Genomic DNA, 25,741 nt, shown 5'->3' with positions numbered 1-25,741 from the left:
ATATGATATAACATAAATATAAAAAATATAAACTATGTACTTTCATAATAGAATTAATTATTTTGAGTAGGCATATATGTTTAAAGCTACATGCATTTTCTTAAAACTAACAATTACAACTACTAAGTCTACTGTGTCTATTTTTACAATATGTGAATAATGATGTAGCTGCACTGTGTTAGTCATCTCGTACCATTTTAGCAATTCCTGTCATTGTTCTGTGATTTTGAAAATGTTTTAATAAGAATGCACACATAACATAAAGTTCATTTTTATGTAAACAGGGTAATTAATATAAAAATCTCAAACTCTCTTTACTGTCAAGATCAATGTGCTTATAACTTATAAAAATCCTGGCTTACTGTCTTGAACAACTTAGAAAACATTAGGTAATTGGCTTTCAGCACAATAAATGTATTTATACAGCATGTAGATGAGATTCAAGAAATATTATACTATATAAGAAGTGCTGGAGAATATGACACTGAGTTGCCTATTTTTTTCTCTGTGATAATAAAGAAAACAAATTGTGACAATGTTTGAATAGAAAAAAAGCCAATTAACCTTAGTATAAGAGAATAAAAATTCATGTAGTTGATCACAATTGCAATCTATTCTATCTTTCTCTTGGGGAAACATGTTGTTTTTATATATGTTCATCAAAGTTTAATTGGAATAAAAGTGTACTTATTGACTCTCCTCCCTCATAATATTTGAAAATACTATGCACATCTCCAAATACAAAGCTGTAGTTAGTTAAAAATTATGCCTTTGCTCTGTAAACGTTTCACTTTCAAAATCTCAAAAGTGTCAATATTACTATATTTAGAAAAACTTTTAAAAATCATGTAAATAGGTAGTATTTGTTAATGAAAAAAATGTAAGTTTACTTTTCATTTTATTCTATTTTCAACCTTCAGGTTGATCATTTAATGGCCTTTTCCAAAAGGAAAATTTTGTTTTTCTGGGACATTTTATTTATTTATTTTTCTTTAGTGCTTTATTCCTATATGATTTCTCCATTTTCTATTATTGGGTCTCTTATTATTCAGATGGCAGGTGTCCTGAATAACTGTCCATTTATTTTCTTTATGAGTAAAGTTTGGTCAAAATCCTAACAACAACTCTTCCTGTGGAGACTATAATACTCTTTATCATAGTTCTTAGTTTTGGATGCGTGATGAATTTGGGGAACTCAGCTTTCAGTGTGTACGTTTTTACTTTATTCTCTTGCTTTTATTTTGAAAATCTATCCTTAAATACATCTGGTTTTCTCTGCTAACAGACACCAAAGGAACTTTTGAGAAAAAAAATGAAACTGCCATCTTCAGTTTACATTAGGGAGGGACATTCATATAAATATGAAAGCATGAAGTCAAGAGAAAAATGGGGAAATTTAATGGAAATATATATATTTATATATAGAGAGACTTTCCTTATAATATAATAGTATATGGCATAATATTCAATCTTATATAAGTTTTGAGAGTGAGTCCCTTTCTGTTGCTTTGGCCAGAGTTCAGGGGTTTCATCAGTTCACTGCAGTCTCAAACTCCTGGGTTCAAGTGATCCTTCTGCCTTGAATATTATAATATATAATATAAATATGATATAATATATAATACATGACATATACTATGAACATATGTACATATTTTTAATATATATTTTATATACTATAAAATACATATTTTATATAATACATAGATATAAAGTCTATATATAGAAATATATATTTCTATGTCTATATATATGTAGAGAAATATGTGTGTATATATGTATATACAGACTTTCCTTATAAGTCCACTGTCACTTCCCTACCAGAGGCACCCAGTGCCACCAGTCCCTGACAGTTACCGGGTCCTGTAGAGATGCACCCTAAGTGTTGCATCTGAGGCTTCCTAGCTTTCTTCCTGCCATTTCAAGACTTAGATTTCTCAGGGCCACTGGTTATGTAATACTTGGCGTATCTGCTTTTCATCTTCAAGATTTTATTAATGATGTCACCTCTACAAATTATTTGCTAGCTGGATTAATAACATTAATAAAACATTTTATTTGTTCCTTAGGATGCAGTGAGGGCTAGTATGTGCATATACAACCTGCCATCTTTAACCAGAAGCATCCCTTTATTTGTAAGTGTAGCAAAATCAGAATTTAGTACTAATTTTATATTTTTAAAAAGAAAAGGATTACTTCTAAGTGTTGAGATTGAATTGACCTTGAGCTAAATTAAATATTATTATTATTATTATTTTCGAGATGGAGTTTCACTCTTGTTACTCAGGCTGTAGTGCAATGGCGCGATCTCAGCTCACTGCAACATCTGCCTCCCGGGTTCAAGTGATTCTCCTGCCTCAGCCTCCCGAGTAGCTGGGATTTCTGGAGCACGCTGCCACGCCCAGCAATTTTTTTGTGTTTCTAGTAAAGAAGGGGTTTCACCATGTTGGCCAGGGTGGTCTCAAACTACCGACCTCAGGTGATCCACCCGCCTCAGCCTCTCAAAGTGCTGGGATTACAGGCGTGAGCCACCGCGCCCAGCCTCGTATTCAAATTTCCTAACTAAATCAAATTGCAAACAGTGTGCTGGCACTACCGAGAGGAAAATGAATAAGAGAGTTCCTGTTCTCAGAGGACCAGCATTATAATTGAGGAGATTTAATAACTACTATAAAGTGACTAGGATATTAGGAAGAATTAGGGAAATATTATTAGAAATGAGCACACACAAGTCCAATGGGCTATATAGACTAACATATACACACAGAAATCCAAAATGACTTAGAAAAGTGTCAATCAAGATGAATTTTGTGAATGTTTGTTCACTTATTATGGTTAATAAACACGGGGAAGGTCCTGTTGCAGATGTTATTTTTGAGAGAACATAAGCAAAGGCATTGGCAAGACAGCATGTGTGGGTTTCAGGTCACTGAGTAGGTTCCTTTGGTTGAAGTATAGAATACACTCGGAGAAAAGGAAAAACGTTGCTGGCAGAAATTCTCAGTTTGAGAGTTCCTTTCTTACTGGGCATTGCTGGTCTCATATATTTTGCTTAGACAATTAAACCTTCTAGGCCAAAATAATCTCCCAATTCATGTGTATATTTCTCTAACTGGCATAAATCAACCAAATAAAACATAAAATTCCAGTAGTTACTTTGGGGAACTTTTCACATGAACATGATTGTTCATCTAAGATACTAATTATAACCATACCAGAAATCATTCACATTTGGAGATCTCTTTCCCCCCTTTCACCCATGTCTCCCTCCCTTCTCTCGGAGGACTGTTTAATGTATACAATCCCCCTCTTTTGGTAACTTATTTCAGGAATGAATAACCAGTGGTGTTTTAATCATATAATTAGATGGAATTGCTGTGGGCCTGAGTTATTGTTATACTACATGTAATATCTCCGTTGTGGGTGTTAAATGGGTTTTCCTAGATTTAAGCTTCCTCTCAAACCTGGAATGTAAAGAAAATTAGACTTTTATGATATTTATTTCATATCTGCAGATCGCTCTTTCTCAATTATTTTATTATTTTTCTTGTTTTTCTCTTCTAAGGAAACTTTGTTCTGTTACTATATGCACACTGTAGTGTATCTATCTAGTCTAGATAAATATTTTAAAAATGTCCAAAAGAAAAGAAAATGTCCTTTTTATTCATTACCAAAACTAATTCAGAAAAAAGCTTCACAGTTGCTTGGCAATAGCCTATGTTCCTCAATAACAATAGCTAGACTCAGAGATCTTGGCATGAATTCACAAGTTTTTAAGGCATTTTATGTATTAGTATAGATGTTTATGTATGTTAAAATGAGTTCATGCAATGGTCTTGATTAATATGCAACTTTTTGAACAAATTAGAATGACTAAATTTTAACTTAAAAACAACTTTTTTCTTAGCACAGTAAAAATAATAGTGCAATCTTTCAGCTAGTACAAGCCTTGGGTCCGATTTCTAATGATTTTAATGTTTTAAATTCCCTACATTTGTCCTATATACATTCCCTTCATTTGTTCTATAGGGTCCATGTGCTGTCATTGTTTCTACAAATTGTTTAGGATTTGTTACAAAATAAAAAATATGTTAAATTAAATAAAATTGTAATCATGAATGACTTGTATTAATGAATGTCTTTTAGTAGAGTGAAATCTTACGAATCCTTGTAATGCTGCAAATCATAAACATTAAATATACTGGGTAAAGTGGTTATCTTAACATCTTCAGTCAAATTTACTACCTTTAACTTATATTAAACTGTGATTCTTTAGAGACTTGGATCATTTCCCAGTAAGAAAAATATATAGATATTGGCTACCAAATATGATTTTAAATGCCCTTCTTTTTTTTATTTCTACATACATTTTGGTTAAAGCTTAATATACTGTGCAGATACAGATCTTTCTAAATAGTTATGCATGCGATTTTTCTTTATTTTACCACCTTTGACCAAGATGGATTCAATGTTCTCCCAAACTTGATTAATAAGAGAGGCTGCTTTCTAACTCCTGATTTCTGACCTCTCTTTTCTTAAAGCATGTATCTTTCAGAAAACTTCCTAGAAAACTTCCAATTGTATAATCTTTCTCTGCTCTTCTGACATGTAAATATTTTCACAGCCTCAATATTTGACAATCCACACACGTTTTTCTCAACGATGAGGAGTCACCCCTTTGAAATGTAATCATTAAGAGAAATGGGGCCCTTATCTTTCTGCCTCCATAAGACAGTAGGACCCTAACATCCATAGCACCAGTTAACAAACCCAGATGGCCTGTATTAGTCTGTTCTTGCACTGCTGTAAAGCACTACCTGAGACTGGGTAATTTATAAATAAAAGATGTTTAATTGACTCATAATTCCACAGGTTGTACAAGAAGCATGGCCGGGGAGGCCTCAGGAAACTTTCAGTCATGGCGGAAGAGGAAACAGGCACTTCTTACACGGCCAGAGCAGGAGAAAGGGAGAGAAGGTGGAATGGCTACACACTTTTTCCTAATTTTTTTTTTGAGACGGAGTTTCACTCTTGTTGCCCAGGCTGCATTAGCAATGGCACAATCTTGGCTCACGGCAACCTCCACCTCACAGTTTCAAACAATTCTCCTGCCTCAGCCTCCTGAGTAGCTGGGATTACAGGCATGCAGCACCATGCTTGGCTAATTTTGTATATTTAGTAGAGATGAGGTTTCACCATGTTGGTGAGACTGGTCTCGAACTCCCGACCTCAGTTCTCAAAAAGTGCTAGGATTACAGGCATGAGCCACTGTGCCCGGCCAGCTACACACTTTTAAACAACCAGATCTTGTGAGACCTCACTATGGCAAGAACAGCAAGGGGTAAATCTAACCTCACGATCCAGTTATCTCCCACGAGGCCTCGCCTCCACATTGGGGATTACAATTCGACATGATATTTGGTCAGAGACACAAATTCAAGCCATTTCATTGCCTAACAACATTACCCAAATTCTCCCCTAACTTCCTTCAGCACTTTTCTACTAAGCCATTCTGGTGCTTAAAACCTCTCTCATATTTTGTTTTAGTGCAGTTCATTCCAGTCAAACTCATTATTGCAATAGTCTTGAATAAAGTCTTTCTTTCCTGTTTCATTCCATCTAGAACAAGTTTACAGTGACATTTTCTAAAAAATGATATAAAATATATGCCCAAGAAAAGAAAATCTATTATTCTTCGTTTCCAACTCTAGAGTTCTTTTATTATCAGGGAAAAATAATTATTACTTAAATGTGATAATTCATATGTAGTTTTACAGAGTAACTGAAATACGCATGAAAGATGAATATTTTGTCTATTGTTCATTAAGATGAAAAACCAATAATTTAATGCATTTATTGTGTTGTTTAATATGATGATAGGTTATATTTTAAGGCTAAAAATAGAAGTCTTAATTGAATATTAAGGCTAACTTAAAAGTTTATTAATAAATAAAATTTTAAAACGCAAATTTGAGGGCATACTATAATTTAAAAAAAATTGAGAAATGTTATTTACTTAAAATTTGAGCTTCTTTTCTATAAACTGAGAAAGTTATCCTGTGCCTAGAAACTAGAGGATACTTTTTATTACCAAAATGTTTATAAACTCTTTGAACTTCTAAAATAGCTAAGTTATTTTGAGCAAAAATGCCTTTAAAAAGTTACATTTCTAAATATTGTAATGTGTTATTCATTTTTAAAAAATATATTATCTGTAACTGTATCTGCACTTTAGTTGTTACAGTTTGTTGCCTCTGAAACCCTTTCTTGATTTTGTGTTACTAAAATTTACTGCTGGTGTCTTTTAGACCAAACCTATCCCTATCTACCTTTGTTAGAGTGGCTTTGACTGAAAACAGGTCACCAAGGTTCCCTAATGACTGGTATTGACTTTGTAGCACAAAAGCCTATTGGCTGCTGTCTACATATAGAATATGTAGAATATCGAATATTGAATATGTAGCACAGAAGTCAGTTATCTCAGCAAAGTGGTACCTGCCTCTGAATAGCATTGGATTTAAGCAGGAATTTATTTCGGCCCATAGTTCTCATGAGGGAGAATGACAGATGGGGGTGGGAGAACTTGAGAGCTCTTTAGATATTGCAATGTTTCAAAGACCAAAAACAGCCTCTGTTTGAGTTCACATGCTTGAACCACTAAAGGGAAATTTTTAAATGCCTCTATCTGCTCCCAAAGCTTTTTTCTTTTATGTTTTATAATAGGCATGAAAACAAGCGGACTGCATCATGTTACATAGTTCAGGGAATATATGAACTAGAGATTGTCACTAAGACTACCAGGCTCATCACAAGAGAAGTTTATGGAATTAGACAAGCAGTGTTTCAAACAGAGCTGTTGTAGAAATAACACTGTCCACTGGAGGTAGAGTATATGATGCCTAAGAAGACTGTTGTATTTACATTCTGTAGACTTGTCTGTTCCATTAAATATTTCTAAGAAAACAAAAACATCGTGAAACTAGGCAATTTGCTTAATACTTCCTAATCTTCTTTTGTGGGTTATTTGGATTGGTGGATGGGATATAGGATATGTTCTTAAACTCTCTTGGCTTCTGTCTTACAGATGAACTACACTACAGCATTAGAATAGACACAATAGAAAAGTCCTCTTTCACATATAAAGCAATTATAGGTAATGGGGGCAGAAAATTAAATTCAATTAATGTGTAATAATATATGAAAGAAAAAAGCATGTTGCTTTAAGAAGGGACAAATAGAGGTCATATGAAAATTTATTTGAGGATAAAAATAATTAAAAGCCAACAACCTAACACAGTTGCCTGAGATCATAAAGATTAAGAAAACATATTTCATATTAAGACCTAACAAGGACATTAACTAAGATCACAAAATTCAAGGCATGAATAAAAGACATTTTAATGTCTTCATTCATTATTTTTTATATCAACCCTTTTTTAATAGATTCCAAATTGAAGCATCTCAACAAAATACAATTTTATGTCATATTATGTACATCAGTCTTATTTACAAAATACACTTAATTCTAAAATTCTTAAAATCACAGCAGCTTTAATTCTATACTGTATATCATCACATAAATGTGAAATGCTTTGGGAAAGGAATCTAAATGTTAACGTAAATGCCTTAAATATAACTCTTCTGATAACTCTTAAATGCAATTTGATCAATATTTGGGATTATGGAAGGAATGCTGAATTGCTATGAAAATCAATAGCTGAAAGTCTTATATTTAGTTTTTGTAATGCTTCCAAGAACAGGAAACAATACAAGCAAAGTGCCACAGCTGGAGTTTAAACAAATGTCCATCCTTTAAAGTTTTTCAAAGCATTTTAAACATCTTTTCTTATGGTTCTTGACAGCCGAGGGCAAACAAGGTTCTTTGTCAATTTATGACTAAGCCAATACCTATAAAGATCCTCTGAGATTACTGTAAGCTCTAACTAATGTCCATTTCCTTTATGCTACATTTGGGTATTCAAGAGTGATGTCTTCCTAGGTGGCTATCAGTCTCCCAGGCTCATTTACCTGAATACATAAAATGAAAAGTGATGAGCTTTTGGGGTGGACTTATTTTTGGCACATTAAAAGCTAATTTATTATAGATTAATATGACCTTAACAATACCACCTTTTCTTCATTTCATTTTACTTTTCAAGTAAGAATAAAAAGACCTTATGGGATAAGGACAAGCTGACTTAAACAGATTATGGATTGTCAAGTTTCATATGTGTGTGTATTTTTATATATATGTGTGTGTGTGTATATATATACACACATATATACACACACACACACACACACATACATGTAATCCCTAAGAAGTTGAAATCCATGAATGATATGGATTCTAGAACATACTAAAGATCTAACTTTGGCTTGAAGAGTAAGAAGTCTTTATTATTTTACTTAGGTAAAACAATACAATATTTCTTTTTCACACAAAAGTGAGTTTTGCTTAAAATATCAATCCAAAAATATAAATGTGCTCTGATGAGCAAATAAAATTCAGGTGAGGAGAATATAGACATAAATGTTATTTCTTAATAAAAAGACAATTGATTTTTAAAAATTACATAAAGCCGTGTTTTATAAGATTTGATAAAAATGTAGTCAGAATACACACACACACACAAACACACACATTAGGTACTGGCATAGATTCACAGATATTCTTGCATCCTTGAAGACATACATCATCGAGGTATTTTCTACATGTACCTGAAAAGATGCTGACCTAGAAGCCATTGAAAACCTATCAAAAACTCTTACTCCTGGAGGATGCGCTTATTATAAGAGTAGGCTCAGGATTCATTTGCCAAGAACCTCAACCTTAAAATTTTGAACTTGCAATAATAGACTTAACCAAATTAAAGTCTGTATGAGCTGACACGTTTTGTTTAAATAACAAGTAACTATAAAACTATGTCTACAATAGTAATGTAATGTAATTCAAATGATCATAATTTTTGCTTGAAAATATACTAAAATCTTTTAAGCTTCTTTCATATAAATTTTAAAGGTTTGAAGTAAAATTAGTTTATATCTATACATATATACATATAATTATTATTTTTTATAAGCATCTCACTTCCAAAGTAAATCTTTGTACATGTAATATTACCTTTCAATTTCCAAAAGCCTTGATTAGATGGATGGATAGATATATAGATAGATAGATAGATACATACATAGATTTAAATATATATATAAAACTGGTTTAACAAAATGGCATCTCTAGGTTTAGGGAAGCAGCTGGTTTGACAGTTGCTGTATTAATAGTGGGAAAGACAAAATTGTGGTCAAGAACACAAAAGCAAACCTAACTTGCATGAAAAACATCACATGAGACTCTACATAAATCATTGTAGCACAGTACTTTTTAATCCATAGTCTTAAATGTAAGTATGTCTAACACCTGTGGGAACGTAAAAATAGCATCTTTAATAGTTTGACCTTAAAATCCTTGCTCAAATGTTAATGTGAAAAACAAAATCTCTCTAGTTACTGAAGAGACAGACTGGCATTAGACCTGGTTTGGTTGGGATAATGCTACATTTTGTGATAGAGCGAGCTATAGAGCGTTGCAGTGTTGGGATTAGAGTCGTGTTCTTCTATGGTAGCACCAGGAACAGAGTGATGTCACTCAGCAGAGGATGTTGCTCTACAGTGGTGCTGGGAACAGAGCACTGTGTCTTTCTGTGTGACAGAGTTATGAAACACAGAGTGTTGTAGATGAGAAGAACTTGTGTTGCCAGGGAGGTTTTCCAAATAAGGTGACAATCCACGTGAGATCTGAATGGACAAACAAGGAACTCTGGGAAAGGCATTCCAAAAAGTGGAAAGTTATTGCTCAAAACTCAAAGGGAATATAAAATATAAAAGATATTAAATAACTCCAAGGAAGTTATTATCATCTGTTAGTAATGCATTCATTCAACAAATATGTATTGAATGCCAGACATGGCTTTTAAAAAACATCAAAATTTGGGTTTACTAGTTTTTTTGAATGTTGAGGCCATGTGCAACTACTTGCCTGACCATTACTTTTCCTTTTGCCCCACATAAATCAGAGGAGAATTTCTTTTTTTTGCTTATTCATTTTTTTGTGCCAATACATTAAGTATTTTATAAATATATCTGAAAATAGTAAATATATTACATAAAATACATTATCAATGGAATTAGTGCCCTGCCCAAGCAATTATTTTTATTTATGACTGATAAATTTTTTTTAAAGATTCATTTATCTTATCAATATCATAGTCAATATAAATCAATCAAATAAAACCAATAATATAAGGAAACCTAAGACAGCAGAAATCTCCATATTTTATAGATTTTAAAACTGAGAACAAAATTACTTTTCATTAATAATCAAGCACTTTTTTAAAAATAAAAATAGCATGGCCACTAAAACTTAAAGAAGTTAAATCAGAGAACTTGAGATTTAAGCAAGAGGAAACAATGAAAGGCACCAAAGAGGTAAGGGATGGAAAAGCTTGGGAAGAGTGTCAGATGAGAAAACTTGTTCTTCACTTCTCCTGTGTTCATACAGAGGGATGTTTATTCCGGTAACACTTCAGGCTTCCTGTCCTACCCCTTTCTTTGGTATGACCCAGGGGAGTAAGAGAGACTCACTAAATAATGATGTGGGGAGAAACCTGGACATGAATGACTAAGGCTCCTCCGACTTCTCTTCTAATCAGCCTGTCTGAAAGACAGTGCCTTCTGATCTGTTGAGAAGTTTGAAGATGTGTTGGTTAATTTTACTCTAGTGTGACTGTAAGGAAATCACATATTACACTTGCATCCCATCCACAAATAATTCATTAATAATAATCCTAATGAATTATTTCATCAGTCATTAAAAAAACTTACACTTGACCCCTACCTGTTCGTTCCCTACTTTTGTTTCTCAACTGCTTCTGTACCATTAGTAGTTTTGTGACTTTGGGCAAAACACAAATACTGTCCCTGCCTCAATGCATTCATCTGTAAAATGAAGATAATTTTTTGAGGGTTAAATTAATATTATTAACATTCATCAGTGCTTAGCCGTATTTGGCACATAGTAAGCACTATGTAAATGTAGTTAAATAAACATTATTTAGTTGTTCCTTTACAACTCCAACAGTGAGGCCAGAGAGGTATCCATGCTTCATCTCATTCAAGTCTTTATTGACCAAAGAAAGAAATGTGAAAATTGTTCAAAGCACAGCAGAATGCAGTGTGTATCCTGGATTGTAGGGAAGTACAAAGAAGAGTTACGTTGGCTGTTGCAGCAGTCTACACAAGATGTGATGCTGACATGACCTAGAACAACAATTTTATAAAGATAGATAGAGTATAGTGGAGAGATGGTTTGGGAAAACCTTTCTCACACTGTACTATAGTTCACAACACTTATTACAAACTTCTCAACCACTGCTCATCATTAGGAAGAGATTTTTCACTGTAGTCAGGCTACTCTCTCGGTCACCTCCAGGCAGCCTATTTTTTTTCTCACATAGATACCTCTTATATGTAGCAGATTGAATGATGTTCCACAACAATATCTCTCTATGTCCTAATTAATGGAAACTGGGAATGTTACCTCTTAGTGAAAAGGTCTTCACAGAATTAACAAAGTTAAAATCTTAAAATAAGGAGATCATCCTGGATGATCTGAGTGAGTCCAAAACCCAATGACATGTCCTTCTAAGACAAAGGTAGAGGGGAATTTGAGACAGACAGAATAAGAGAATACACAAAGGAGAAAAGGTGACAATTTTACCAAAAAAGGAAACGTTAGAGTGAAGTGGCCATAAGCCAAGGAAGTCAGGAACACTAATGACTACCAGCAACTTTATAAGGCAAGTTACAGAATCTCGACTAGGTCACTTAAGGAAATAAGGCCTTGAGACACTTTGATTAAAGACTTCTGGCTTCTAAAATTATGAGAGAATATATTTATTAACCACCCATTTGTATGGGCAGTCACAGGAAGCTAACGCAGATATTGGCATCTGGAAGTCAGGTTCTGCTACAACAAATACCAAAAAATAGGAATCTGGTTTCTAAATTTGGTAACAGTTAAAGACTGGAAGAATTTGGAGAAGCACAACAGAAAATTCCTCAATTGTCTTGAAAAGACTGTTGGTAGAAATATGAATGTCAGGTTAATTCTGATGTGCACTTAGATGGAATTGAGAAACATGGTAGAGAAAGTCTCTAATGCCTTAGAGAATAAATAAATTTCATAAATTGAATATTGGTATGAATATGAATGTTAAATGCATGACGGAGAGGACTCAGAAGTATATATTTTTGGAAGCTGAGGGAAAGGTAATCCTTGTTATATAGTGGTCGGAAACTTGGCTGAATCGTGTTTCGCTCTTCACTGAGACGTAGAACTTTTAAGTGATGACTTTAGCTGAGGAGGTTTCCAAACAAAATGTTAAGAGCGCAGCCTGTATTTTCTTTACTGCTTATTGAAAACTGTGAGAGGAAAAAATAAATAAATTGAAGAAGTAACTATTAAGCAAAAAGCAACCAGCATTTGATGACTGAAGAGGTTCTAAGCCTGTACAAATTGTAAAGAATACTACAATTAGAAAATTCACTGTTGGAAACGTGTGCTGTTAAGAGAAGTCCAAAGATGTTACTGGACAACTTTCTCCCAAAGGTTTACAAATTAAGAATTTACTTTTAAATCTCATTATAAGCTGAGAATAGAAATGGTATTACCCAGAGGAAAAAAAAAAATCTGTGGATGACTCTTGTCTAATGATATGAATCACTGTGATTCACACAGGAGAACCACTAGGTTTTTGAGACTGTTAGAGCAGTTTTTGAGACTGCTAGCTTGGATCGAAAGGAACATGAGATGATAATATGACAGAAAACTGCAGGATTTTCAAAATTCTAAGAAACAGAAATATAGAGCTACTCAGCTACTAATGTGTGTGAACCTTCAAGGAAAAGGAAGAATTACTCAAAGGCAGAGGCTGGCAGAGCAATGGGTTTAGAAACTAAAGTACATGAAATCTCATGCCCACAGCAGTGAGCCCCAGGCCAAGAGAAAGGAGCTGTGAGTTACAAAATATTAATTACTCTGAGACCCTGAAACCTAATGGAATTCGTCTTGTTAGATTTCAAACTTGCTTGGGACTGGCGACCTTTTCATTGTTTACAATTTCTGCCTTTTGGAATGGGGCTATCTATCTTACGCCAGACCGATCATTATATTTTTAAAGCAGGTAACTTGTTTTCTGGTTTCACAGGTTCATAAATGGAGAGAAATTTTGCCTCAAGATCAATCATATGCAGAGTCTCACACACATCTAAGTTAAATTATCAGATTTTGACTTCTGAGTTGATGATATATACAGGAGATTACAAATTTAGAGTTTGTGCTATAATGGATTTAGACTTCTGAGTATGCTGGGATAGGCTGGCTATTGTTGCATATAGATTCACATAAATTTTCAAGGGCTGGGGTTAGACTGTGGTAGGACTGGAAGGTGACTATCATAAAGATAATTTCACATTCTAAACCCCAGAACCTGTAAATGCTAACTTATCTGGGAAAAAAATCTCTACAGATATAATTAAATTAAGGCTTTTCAGATTAAGATACAAGCCTGGATTATCTGGGCGGGATCTAAATCCGATGGCAAATGTCATTATATGGGAAAGGTAGAGGAATCTTTGAGTCAAACAGAAGAGGAGAAGACATATGGAAGAGGAGGATGCAGTATGACCGTGGAGGCAGAGACTGGAGTGATGTAATCATAATCCAAGGAAGTCAAGGGTTGTCAATGACCACCAGACGCTACAATAGGCAACAGAAGTATTTTCCCCTTCAGTGTCTGGAGGCAGTGAGGCCCTGTTAACACACTGATTTTGGACTTCTGCCTTTTTTAGTTTTTAGCGAATAAATTAATTTTGTGTTAAACTGCCAAGTTTTTAATAATGTCTTTGGGCAGCCACAGAAAACTCATAACCTTTAATATAATCCTCTCACATTTAGCCTGATATTAGGTTCTGTTTCTCTAAGTGCCTGACATAATACATCTGAGAAAGAAGATTTTTTTACAAACTTTTTATACATAGCTTGGAATTATTTATTTTTTCTTTTGGACATATTAAATATAAGGTATCTCTAATATATCTAAGCAGAAATGCCATGTAGGCAGTTTGATATTTGGGTCTGAAGACTAGTGGAAATGCTAGTCCTGGAGAAATAAATGTAGGGAACATTGCCATGTAGATGATATTTAGTGATATGGAGCTGTATGAAGTATCCTGTTAAAAAATGTTGTAAATAAAGAAGAGATGGTTAAGGCCTGCCCTGGGGGACTTTAAGTCAGTGAAGAGAACATTAAGTCAGTGAAGAGAACATTAAGTCAGTGAAGAAGAATAAGAAGAAAGAGCCAGTAAGGTTGTGTGGTTTGTCTGCTAGATAGTGTCTAACTCCCTCCCCATCTTTAACCTCATTCCTCGCCTCCTGTCTTAGCCTTCTTCCTCTTTTGTCCTCCAACTCTTCTTGGACTCAATATTACAGAAGTTGATTCATGATTATTGAATCCTTGATTTATATCAAGTATGATTGGGTTGCATATTTTATAAGATATTTTTAAGCTGGGATTTTTATTACTTTCTAAAAATTCTTTTGAAATATTACCCAAAGACAGACCTATGTGAAAATATAAGAACTATGTAAATATTATTAAAAATAAGCAATATTTTCTGTCCAGTGTTCCTAGTGTACAATGGGAAAATGAAGGCATATGAGATGCCCTGGAGAGGTCAGCATCAGAGGGCACTGAGGACTATAAAAATCTGGCTGAATCAACATTTCTCTAATTACTCCTGTGGAGCAAAGGAGACTTTCTGTCTGATGTACTAGAAGCCAATGCTATGACACTGGGTTTTTGAAAAAGAAAAGTCTTCTATTACAAGCCAACCAATGAGTCCAGCTCAATTCTGTCTCCCTGCACTGGCTTTAAGGCAATAATTTTATTAGAAAAGGTTTAGGCAGTAGACTCCGGGATTAGCAGGTAACTGGTAGAAGGGAAGGGGAGGTCTGGAAAGTCCTTGGGCATGCACAGTTATCTCTTCATGCTGCCTAATGGATCACATGAACAAATTTGGAGGGAGTTAGTATAAAACATGCAGTGTAAATTCAGACTTCGATGTCAGCAAGCTTGTTCTGCCCAGACTCCAATGGGTCATATTGGTTCACACTGATTTCAGCCAGCTTTTAAAATCTCACAGTTGGAGGAAGTTTCGGCATTTCAGCAAGTTGTTTCTTTTCTAATCTGCTATCCTACAAACTCAAGATTTTCTGTTAGTCACTGGTTTATTTAACTCTATGTGGCATGGTTTCTCCCGTGCTGTCTTCCATACTTCCTAAAATAGTCCCAGTAGCTTTTTTCTTCTTCAGATCCTGTTTCTTTCTTAATTATCTGCCATTTACTCTGGATCAATATAGCATTAAAATACTCATTGCTTTTCTCTTTTCTCTTTTATGTATATAAACTTTGGAGTATCAGAGTCTGCTGGTGACCTCTCAATACTCAATATTCATCCCTCTTTTCTTTAGATGGGAATTTGGCCACCTCCTAAAAAGGTAATATCTCCCCGCCTCCCTTGTAGGTAGATGTGACTGTTATTAAGATGTAGCTGGTGGAATGCAAAAATTATTATCACGTGGCAGATTCCACAAATATTCTTTCAATTAATCATGGCAAATTCCCTTTCTCCTTTCACCCTAATGCCAGCTTTCAAAATAGGGACTAGTAGGAGAGGAACAAGATCAAAAAGGATCTCTGTCCCATGAACACACTGAAACAAGCCAGTTTATAAGCCTACTTAAGAACATTTAACTGAGAATTGTGTATCTTATTTTCAGCACTTTAAATTGGCGGTCATTGCAATTTACATTTGAAACCAATCGCAATTGATGCCAGGTTTGTTTGTTTGTTTGTTTGTTTGTTTATTTATTTATTTATTTATGTATTTATTTATTTATTTTAATTGAGTTGCTTCAAGTAACAGAACATGTGTAATTGGCTTAATGGAAGTTGTCCAGCAGCAGATAACAAGGATTTATATTACAGATTGGAATGTTGTAACCTTATAATGCAGTAGCAAAATAAGGTAAATCTTTCCTGTTACCTGCATATGGCAAATCAGGCACTGGTAAAGTAGTAGAATAAGAAGCAGTTATAAGATATTGCTACAGTTAAACTGTATTTCTCCAAAAATCGTAAGTTGAAGCCCTAATCTGTGGTGCTTCAGACTATGACTATATTTTGACATAGGGTCCTTAAAGGAGGTAATTAAGTTATAATGAGGTTATTATGGTTGGCCTTAATCCAATATGATTGATGCCCTTACAAATCAGGAGAAATATAGGACATTCACAGGAAGACTATATAAAGACACAGGGAGAAGATGGCCATCTAAAAGCCAAGAACAGAGACCTCAGAAGAAATCAACCCTGCTGACACCTTGATCTTGGAATTCTAGCCCCAAGGATTTTAATAAAATGAAGATATATTGTGCATTAACTACTCTTGCCACCATTAGGTAAGTTTTATAAGAGAGAAAGTAACTAACATGTAGATAATCACCTGCCAAGAGAGATGAAGAGGGATACAATTAAGTCAAAGAAGGCCTTCTCTGAAAGCAGCACACACTTATTCACTAACAGCAGACCAATAATATGGCAAATTCCTGGGTTGAAAAGCCAACTACTGCTATATCTCACAGGGATGCAGCTCTAAGCACTGGTTCTCAATATGGAAGCTTAGCAGGAGATAAAGCTATGCCTCAGGTCTTTTTCCAGGATTTGTCATTATTAGTTCTCAGTGAAACAATGGAAGCTCTCCTGGGTAAAATATATAATTTAAGTTGCTATTTCATACCAACACCTCCTTTTACAATTACTTCTAGCTAAGAATAACACAAATAAGAGAGTTAGGTGTGAATGAAACCTAAACCACATAGATCTTTAAGGCGGCATCTAATAAGATGATTGGCAGTGTTGGAAGGCAATCTTCCCTGGATTTCTTGGTGATTTGACATGGTCTGAACTGCCCAAGTAACAGACATTGCCAAATTATAATGATAAAACATGGATCCTCTTCTTTTCTCCCAGAACTACCTGCTTTTTGTATTCTAAGGGTGGTAGATATGGAGTCTTTTGTCTCTTTTTTCACCAGAAACATCTGTTCCTTTTTCAAAAGATAATAGAGCCTTTTTAAAAAAATCTCCATGATTCAATGTTCACATTCTTGGTTGTAGAATTCCTTCTCCTCCCCCAACAGAAGATCTTTTTATATTCCAGAATAAAAGATAAGCACCTTCTTTTAAGTCCAGAAGAGTAGATGATTGGCTCCTATACAAGCTTTAAGATTCATAACTTTGGAGTTTCTCTATTGTAGTGTAGACCACTCTATGTGCAATATACATTTGGCTTTCATTACATAACCCTATGAGGGACTGGGGTATTCTGTGAGTAAGTAAAAAGAGGTTTTGTTGTTGTTGTTGTTGTTATTTTTGTGTGTGTTCTTTATCATCTCTGGTGCTTCTGCTAGTGTATTTGTGTATATGTGTATAACTGCTGAATGATATTTCTATATTAATCCAATCTGTATATACATACATATCTCTCTCTCTCTATATATATATCTTTCTATATAATCTACCTATTATCTATGTACCTATCATCTAATCTACACAAGTAGGGTAACATTTTCAACTCTTCACAGTCCTAAGAGATGTATATATGGTAGCAAGGATATGACAAAAAGCAAACATGTAAGAATTATACTAAGTAATTTTTTTGAGAATTGTATTGCAAAAATAAAAACAAACAAAAAAGTAATCAAATAATATTTCAAACCTAGCCTGAAACTCTTCAAAACAATCCCTAGGCCAGCAAACCTACATCTATATAAGTATCATTTTAAAGCTTTTCAGCCTCTTAAAAGGACATCTGTTTCATTGCCTACTTCATATGTGGACAGAGCACATAATGGACAAAAACAAACCTTCCAGAAAGAAGGACTCAGAGGCCATAGAGGACAATGAAAAAGGTAACTCCTGCCAGAGAGCAAATCCAGCCACTAACAGATGGTGTAACATGAATTAACTACACTGCCAGAGCAAGAAGCCTTCAATTTCTTCTCAGAATAATGATGGCCTTGTATTTTCCACTCTTCCTTTTTCTAAATGCAGGTTTTGAAATGTGTTACTCATTACCTCAGTACAATTGTACAGTAAATGTGTTAGGGACATATAATTGAATTTTAATTTACTAATGTAAATTTTTCTACTTACTTGTATACAGATATTAAAACTGACTCTATGTTTTAACACAACCATGATAACCAACAAAATCTCTTAAAATACAATAATATTTGAGTCACCTCACTATGCCAGAACCTCACTGGCCAGACCAAAGAAGAATGATTCTTGTTTTATTAAATAATTATTTATGTGCAGACTCCTGGACGCATCCCTTCCTAACCACAGAGATTCTTTCCAATCTTCATTAGCATAACTAAGCATAAGTAACATATAGTTTCCACCCTCTCCAGAGGTTAACATCTCTGATTTGCCTTCTTAGTGAATCACTCCATGATTTTATTCTACTGGTGTGTCTCTTTGCCTGGCAGATTAATAAGCCTGGTTTGCTTTTGTCATTGGATGTTGTTTTTTTATTGTACTTTTTTTAAATTATTGAAGACCATTGTTTACAAAGGTCACAGTACAACAAGGAGTTAATATTTTGATCTGATAAAGAGGACTGTATATTATATAGGGATCTTGGAGTTTGAGTTGAATGAAATAATAGATTAGGGCTTTAGAATGTTTTCTCCCCTAAGAATGAGATTAAATATATAGAATAGAAAAATGAATACTGTGCTTGCAGAGTTTTTATCGTTTTATTTTTTATTTTGGTAGAAAGAAGGTTTCGCCACATTGCCCAGGCTGATCTTGAACCCCTGTGCTCAAGTGATCAGCCCGTCTTGACCTCCCAAAGTGCTACAGTTACAGGCATGAACCACCATGCCTGGCCTATGCTTGGGTGTTGAAGTTGCAAAACAGATAGACAGCTTTGGGTAGAAACCTAATCTATTTTATTTGATATCATTAGACCATCTTATATTTTGCTGCCAATGAAACATTTTTTAGCCCTCTTTGCCACGTATAGCTTTGCAAAAATATTCTGACCACTGGGAAGTGAGTGGAGGTGCATGCAGCTCTCAGGAACATTTTGTAAATGTTAGTTGGCATGCTACTTTTGTCCTTTCTTATTTGATCTGCTTCTTCCTGATGACTGGAATTAATATTAATTAGATGACTGTGTTGGATTGGCCAACTTGGAAGTCAGTTGACTTTGGGAATGTAAGCTACGTAAGATGGGATGATATAAATGTAAAACATTTTGTGCTTTGTGGAGAAGAGCATCACATTGTACTCAACTTCTATACATTTGAATATTTCCATATAATAAAGAAAGTTATATTTTGTAAAGCCATTATTATACCTTCATTCTTTGTTATTTTAGTCAATCCTAATCATAACTGCTTGCCAAACTAAACTATTAAATTGATAACCCCTCTGACAACTGTTTCAACTTTTTCTGATTCTTTCAGACACCATTGGAACTTTTTTTCCTGCATATAACATGTATGAAATAGCACAGCCACAATTAGAAATTTACAAGCACATCTATAATTGCCGACTGAGATCTAAAGCTTAGAACTTTCCATGTCAATCACAACGTCCTTCCCCTTTCTCTAAAATTTACTGTACCTACTTTTTTATTTCTATAAGGATCTCTACCTACCAAAAAACAATCATCTATTGCTAATGTTTTATTTCTCTGAATTCTTTTAGCATTTATGTTTTATACCATGTATTTTGTTACTTCTTAGCACAAGTGAATTATATTATAAAGTAGTTTCATAATATTTTGTTATATTCCTTTAGTAGTTGTAAAAATACAATTGCACTAAACTAAACTAGTAATAGACACAAATTCTAGAATCTATTTATTGAGGTATATTGCAGGTCAAATACTATAATAGCTCATTTAATTTCCAAACTATCATACAAGTAGTTCATAATAATGTATAGAGTTGAATACTGACCCCTTTCAAATTTTACCACCGAGAATATGTGAGGGTGACGTTATTTCAGACAATAATTTCTACAGGTCTAATTAAAGTAAATACCTCAAGATGAGATAGTCCTAGACTAGGTTGCGCCCAACATCCAATAAGAGTATCTTTGTAAGAGACAGAAGATGGGAAGACACGCAGAGACACACTGAGGGGAAGGCCATGTGGAGAAGGAAGAAGAGATTAGAATTATGTTTCTAACAAGTCAAGGAACATGAGGGTTAGCTAAGCCACCAGAAGATAAGAAAGAGGTATTGAACAGACTCTGGGAGTCCCCAAAAGGAAGCAGTCCTGTTAACACGTCATTCTGGCCTTCTGGCCAAATTTTTGTTGTTTTAAATCACCCAATGTGTGTCCATTTGTTATGGCAGCCCCAGGAAAACAATACAGATTTTGTTACCAGGAAGTAAGGTGCTGCTGTAATAAATATACCTGCAAATGCAGAAGGAGATTTGGATTTGGGTAATGGACAGAAGTTGGTAGAACGTGGCGGCACCTCTTGAAGAGATGTTAGTAGAAATATGAATATTAAGACTATTGTTGGCCAGGCGCGGTGGCTCATGCCTGTAATCCCAGCACTTTGGGAGACTGAGGCGGGCGGATCACGAGGTCAGGAGACGAAGACCATACTGGCTAACACGTTGAAACCCCGTCTCCACTAAAAATATTTTAAAAATTAGCCAGGCGTGGTGGTGGGCGCCTGTAGTCCCAACAACTCGGCTGAGGCAGAATGGTGTGAATCTGATAGGCGGAGCTTGCAGCAGTGAGCCGAGATTGCACCACTGTTCTCCAACCTGGGAGACAGAGTAAGACTCCTTCTCAAAAAAAAAAAAAAAAAAAAAAAAAACCATTGTGATGAGGCTCAGAAGGAAGTGAAGTTCACTGTAGAGAATACTTCTTTCTTCATAAAGAACACAAAATTTTTTGAATAGATGTCGGCAGAAACACAAACTTTAAAGATCTTTCTGGTGATGTCTCCAAAGAAAATGAAGAACAAGTTACTGTAAACTGTAAGAAAGCAGATCCTTGCTGTAAAGTAGCAGATATTTTAGCTAAATTATGTTCTACTACTGGGTAGAAAGCAAGACTTGCAAGGTTAAACTTGAATATATAGCTGAGAAAGTTTCAAGTGAGATGTTGAGGGTGAAGTACGGTTTTCCCTTGTTCCTTATAGTAAAATATAAAAGAAAAGAGATAAACTGAAGATGAAACTGCTATGTGAGAAGGAAGCAGCACTTGATGAGGTGGAAGATTCTTAGCCTATCTACATTGCAAAGGATGGAAGAATTAGGAATTTCACTGTTGGAGGAGCAAATTCTAAAGAGAGGGTCAAGGGTATGACTGAACAAACTTTTGTTGAAAAAATTAGGTGTGTGATCCATGGATCCAATCAACCATCTTAGAAGAAGCCAGAAATAGAAATGGAGTTATTTCAGAAATGTGCAACCATTTTCTAATGCTGCAGACCACTTCATACATAGTAGACCCACAATGTTTTTGAAAATGTTATATAAGCATAAACATTGGCAGCTTGAATTGAAAGAAAAAGAGATGTGATGGAAAGAAGAAAGAGGAACAATCTTCTGGGATGTCAAAGGAAGAAATTTCGCTGACAAAATAACTCAGCTAAAAATGTGCAAACCTTTAAATAAAGAAGAAATAACTACTCGGATGCTGAAGGCAGTGTAGCCACTGCCAAGTGTGGAGGAGAGAGGCATGGACTGCATTCTCCCAGGAAGGACCAACCCTGCTGGTAAGTAGATTTCAGACTTACAGTCTCTGAAACTATGGGAGAATGATTTTCTGTTGTTTTAAGACACCTATTGTGTGATAATTATTATGGCAATCCTAGGAAACTGACATATGTGGGTGCAACAACCCTTGAGAAGTGTAAATAACATCATCATGGTCACACAATTATTGGATAATAAAGTCAGCTTTTTCACCCAAGGAGTCTGCTCCAGAGAATTAATTAATCAATGCAGTATCTCATGGGACATTTTACTTTTATAGAAAGTTCAAAATATAATTATGGACTGAAGAGAGAATTGATTGATTCATTTAGTTTGTGGTCATTCCTATCAATGTTCTCCAGATACAGAATTTTCAGGCAACCACAATCCCTGCAGGAACTGTAGTATGAATGTGACCAGTATACAAACCATAATATTTATGACCAGAACCAAAGTATCACCAATGAAAGATTGCAGAGCAACCTCAATCATAAATGGCACTACCTTAACAGAATTAACATGAACATAGGCATGTGAAGACCAAGAAGTAGGAGACCATGAGTTTGCCATTTTCAATTTTATGAGGTTTTTGGTGCTAGTATAAAATAAGAAACTGAGAAATGTGTTGCAGTAGTAAGATATTATATTTGAGGCTTAGGTATCTGCAATTGTACTGAGTCAATCACTAGAGGATTATGCTAGGTATATTAGTAACCTCACCAAGATTTTTAAAAATGACCATCATTATGCAATTAAATTATACAATTAAATATAACACAGTAAGATATCATATTTGACTATATTATTTTACCATATGATGCATATATAGCAATAATACCTTCTTGATGTGTTAAGTTCTAGTTGGGGAATGCTAAAATTGAACAAAATTGAGGATTAAGGAGCAATTGTAGTATTTTTCACAATTATAAAAGCAATTATCAGACATATTTGTATGTAACATGCAATCTGTGCTAGCAAACATTAGGAAGTTCTATATCAATTGCCTTAAAAATAATACATGTTTTATAATTTTACACACACAATTTTTTTTTTTTTTTTTTTTGAGGTCTGGCAATCTAAACTCCTCCTTTTAAACTGAGGAAAATCAAAGCACAAACTCATCTATTTAGATTAGGGTAAAATTTTGCTTAGAATACAAATTCCTGATTTTGTTTTTAGTTCTTCTTTCCAATATACGCTACAGTCTCTATACATTTTGTAGGCTACAAGCTCCAGAATTCACTTTAGTGATACAAAAAATAAACTTGGCTTAATATTTAACAGTTTATCTTATCCTTGTCATCAAGAAGTCTGCCATTTTTTTGTTGTTTTCTTAGCTAACATTCATAAAAGCAGCATCAAAGAAGGATATTAATGTGTAGAAAAATGTTCTTACATACTTGCCTAAATTATGTATTTGATTAAAAGTGCTATAACAGCCATGCCTTTCTAACCAGTAAAATGAATCTCATGCATCAAAGTAATGACTAGACCTTTAACTTGATATATTGTAAGCTACAATACCTGTAGAAATGAGTGAGAAAAGAATAATTACAAAGGAAGTATGTATTCGAGGAAACAACTTTTGCAGTTAGAGGCCTGCATTTAAGGAATGCCAGTGTTTCTGTGTTTCCCCTGGATATTCTTGGTAACTAGCACAGTGTTGTAACAATTTTAAGATATTACAGATTAACATATATGACCATGAGAATTTATCTATGAGGAATAATTTAAAATTAGCTACTCTTCATGGTTTTATATGTATATTCAAAACATAACAATCAATTGGGCGTGGTGGCTCACGCCTATAATCCCATTTCTTTGGCAGGCCAAAGCAGGTGGATCACCTGAGGTCAGGAGTTCGAGACCAGCCTGGCCAACATGGCAAAACCCAATCTCTACTATAAATACAAAATTTAGCAAGGCGTGGTGGTGGGCGCCTGTAATCTCATCTACTTGGGAAACTGAGACAGGAGAATGGCTTAAACCCAGGGGGCAGAGGCTGCAGTGAGCCAAGATCGTGCCACTTCACTCCAGTCTGTCAGAAAGAGTGAAACTGTCTTTAAAAAAATTTTTTTAAAGGAAGAAAAAAACGTAACAATCAATTTACTTACAAGTTAGAGGCAATTTATTTTCTAAGGCAGGCTTATGTATCTTAAATTGTTTTGACCTCCACAGTAACTTGATTCTATAGCATTGGACATCAATGCTGAAAAATATGTAAAAAAAGTGCTCTAAGAATATGCAAGATTCTCTGGATTCTGTACATCATTAATTCAGCCTTCTCAGAATATTTGGTTGACATATCTCTATGAAACTTTGAAATCTCTCACATATTATAATTCATAACCAGAGGAGAGTTCTCTAAACAAAATTCTATCAGACCAAAGATAGTAACTCTGTGGAAAAAATAAAAAAGCTCACATTCTAATCAGCAGTGCCTAAGATAGAGAAAATGGAAGGCAGAATGAGAAATAAAATGGTTTAAACAATAAATTTAGTTCCAATCATTCAATGTGACTTAATGGTGACAGAATGGAGTCAACTGCATTAAACAAACCGACCTGGTGGATCATAAGTTTCTAAATACAAGAGCAAAGCCAGCATTGTAATGACATTTCTTATTACAGTCGTCCCTCAGGATCTGTGAGGGACTTGGTTCCAGGACCTCCTACAGATACCAAGATTCACAGATGTCCAAGTTCCTAATATAAAATGGCATAGTATTTGCATATAGCCTACACACATCTTCCCATATACATTAAATCATTTCTAGATTACTTATAATGCATAAAACAATGCAAATGCTATGTAAATAGTAGTTATATTGGATTGTTTAGGAAATAATGACAAGTAAAAATGTTTGTACATATTCATTATGGATGCAAATTTTTTAAAACATATATTCAGTTTATGATTAAATATATTCAATTCAATATTGGTTGAATCCATGGGTGCAGAATCCACAGATACAGAGGATAGATTATATTTATATTCTAGTTACAGATTATAAAATGCTTCTATAAGCATAATCTCTTTTTAACTTTAATCATTACAACAACCTTTTTATGTTGGGAAGTCAAGGACTCTTTTTGCTATTATTGAAATGAAAACAATTTTTAGGGATGGAAGGATTCAATTAATATTTAGCTGAACTGCAATGATGAGAGTCATCATTCAATACTAGGTATCGTCAATCCTGTAATCTCTTTGCTACCCTAACTTGCAGTCATTGACGTGATAATGCAGCCTGCATGATATTAAAAGTACACTAATTAATTATATTCCTGAGCTACAGTTTACAGGAATATATTTGAAAGGGTTGTAATATTTGTGATTTTTTAATCTAGGAATTTGTTTTAAACTGATAACTTCTCTCAAAATATTACTCTTTCCACCAGATAAAAAATATATTATTCTTTTCGCCAGAAAGAAGAAAAGATATTATTTTCCCTAAAAGGTAACATATTTTTGAAAAGCCAATTACATGCAAACACAACGATCCTAAGTATGTGGTAATACAGATAAATTTCATTATCTGTTTGTTGAGTGTGGATTTTTCAGATTGTTCAAAAAAAGCTCTTTGAAAAGTACACTTAAAGGGAACAATATGCATCACAGTTGAAAGAATCCATACTTGTAATGAACTAATACCAAGTATATAAGTATGGGCCTTGAGAAAATAAAGCAATATATTTATACAAACTCATAATGAGAGAGGAAGCAGTAAATATGAAAGAATATAAATCAGATCAAATACATTATTTTATTTATACTTGGCTATGGTCACTTACCTAATTCTAAGTACTGAGAAATTGAATACTT

The 25,741-nt window shown here is 34.3% G+C and overlaps 1 protein-coding gene across 1 annotated transcript in view; it reads right to left on the bottom strand.

Annotated features, from left to right (window-relative positions):
- Positions 1-25,741, bottom strand: part of CDH12 (cadherin 12, type 2 (N-cadherin 2)) — a 1,158,911-nt gene that overhangs the window by 672,723 nt on the left and 460,447 nt on the right. Inside the window, exon 3 of the mRNA XM_011933446.1 lies at positions 24,031-24,125. The gene's annotated coding sequence lies outside the window, so the exon portion shown is untranslated. The remainder of the gene's footprint in view (positions 1-24,030; positions 24,126-25,741) is intronic.

This window comes from Colobus angolensis, unplaced genomic scaffold (genome assembly GCF_000951035.1).
Source record: "Colobus angolensis palliatus isolate OR3802 unplaced genomic scaffold, Cang.pa_1.0 Scaffold127, whole genome shotgun sequence".
In the NCBI taxonomy this organism is placed as follows: domain Eukaryota; kingdom Metazoa; phylum Chordata; class Mammalia; order Primates; family Cercopithecidae; genus Colobus; species Colobus angolensis.
Note: the sequence above shows the minus strand (reverse complement) of the source record. Positions and strands in the feature narration are given on the sequence as shown.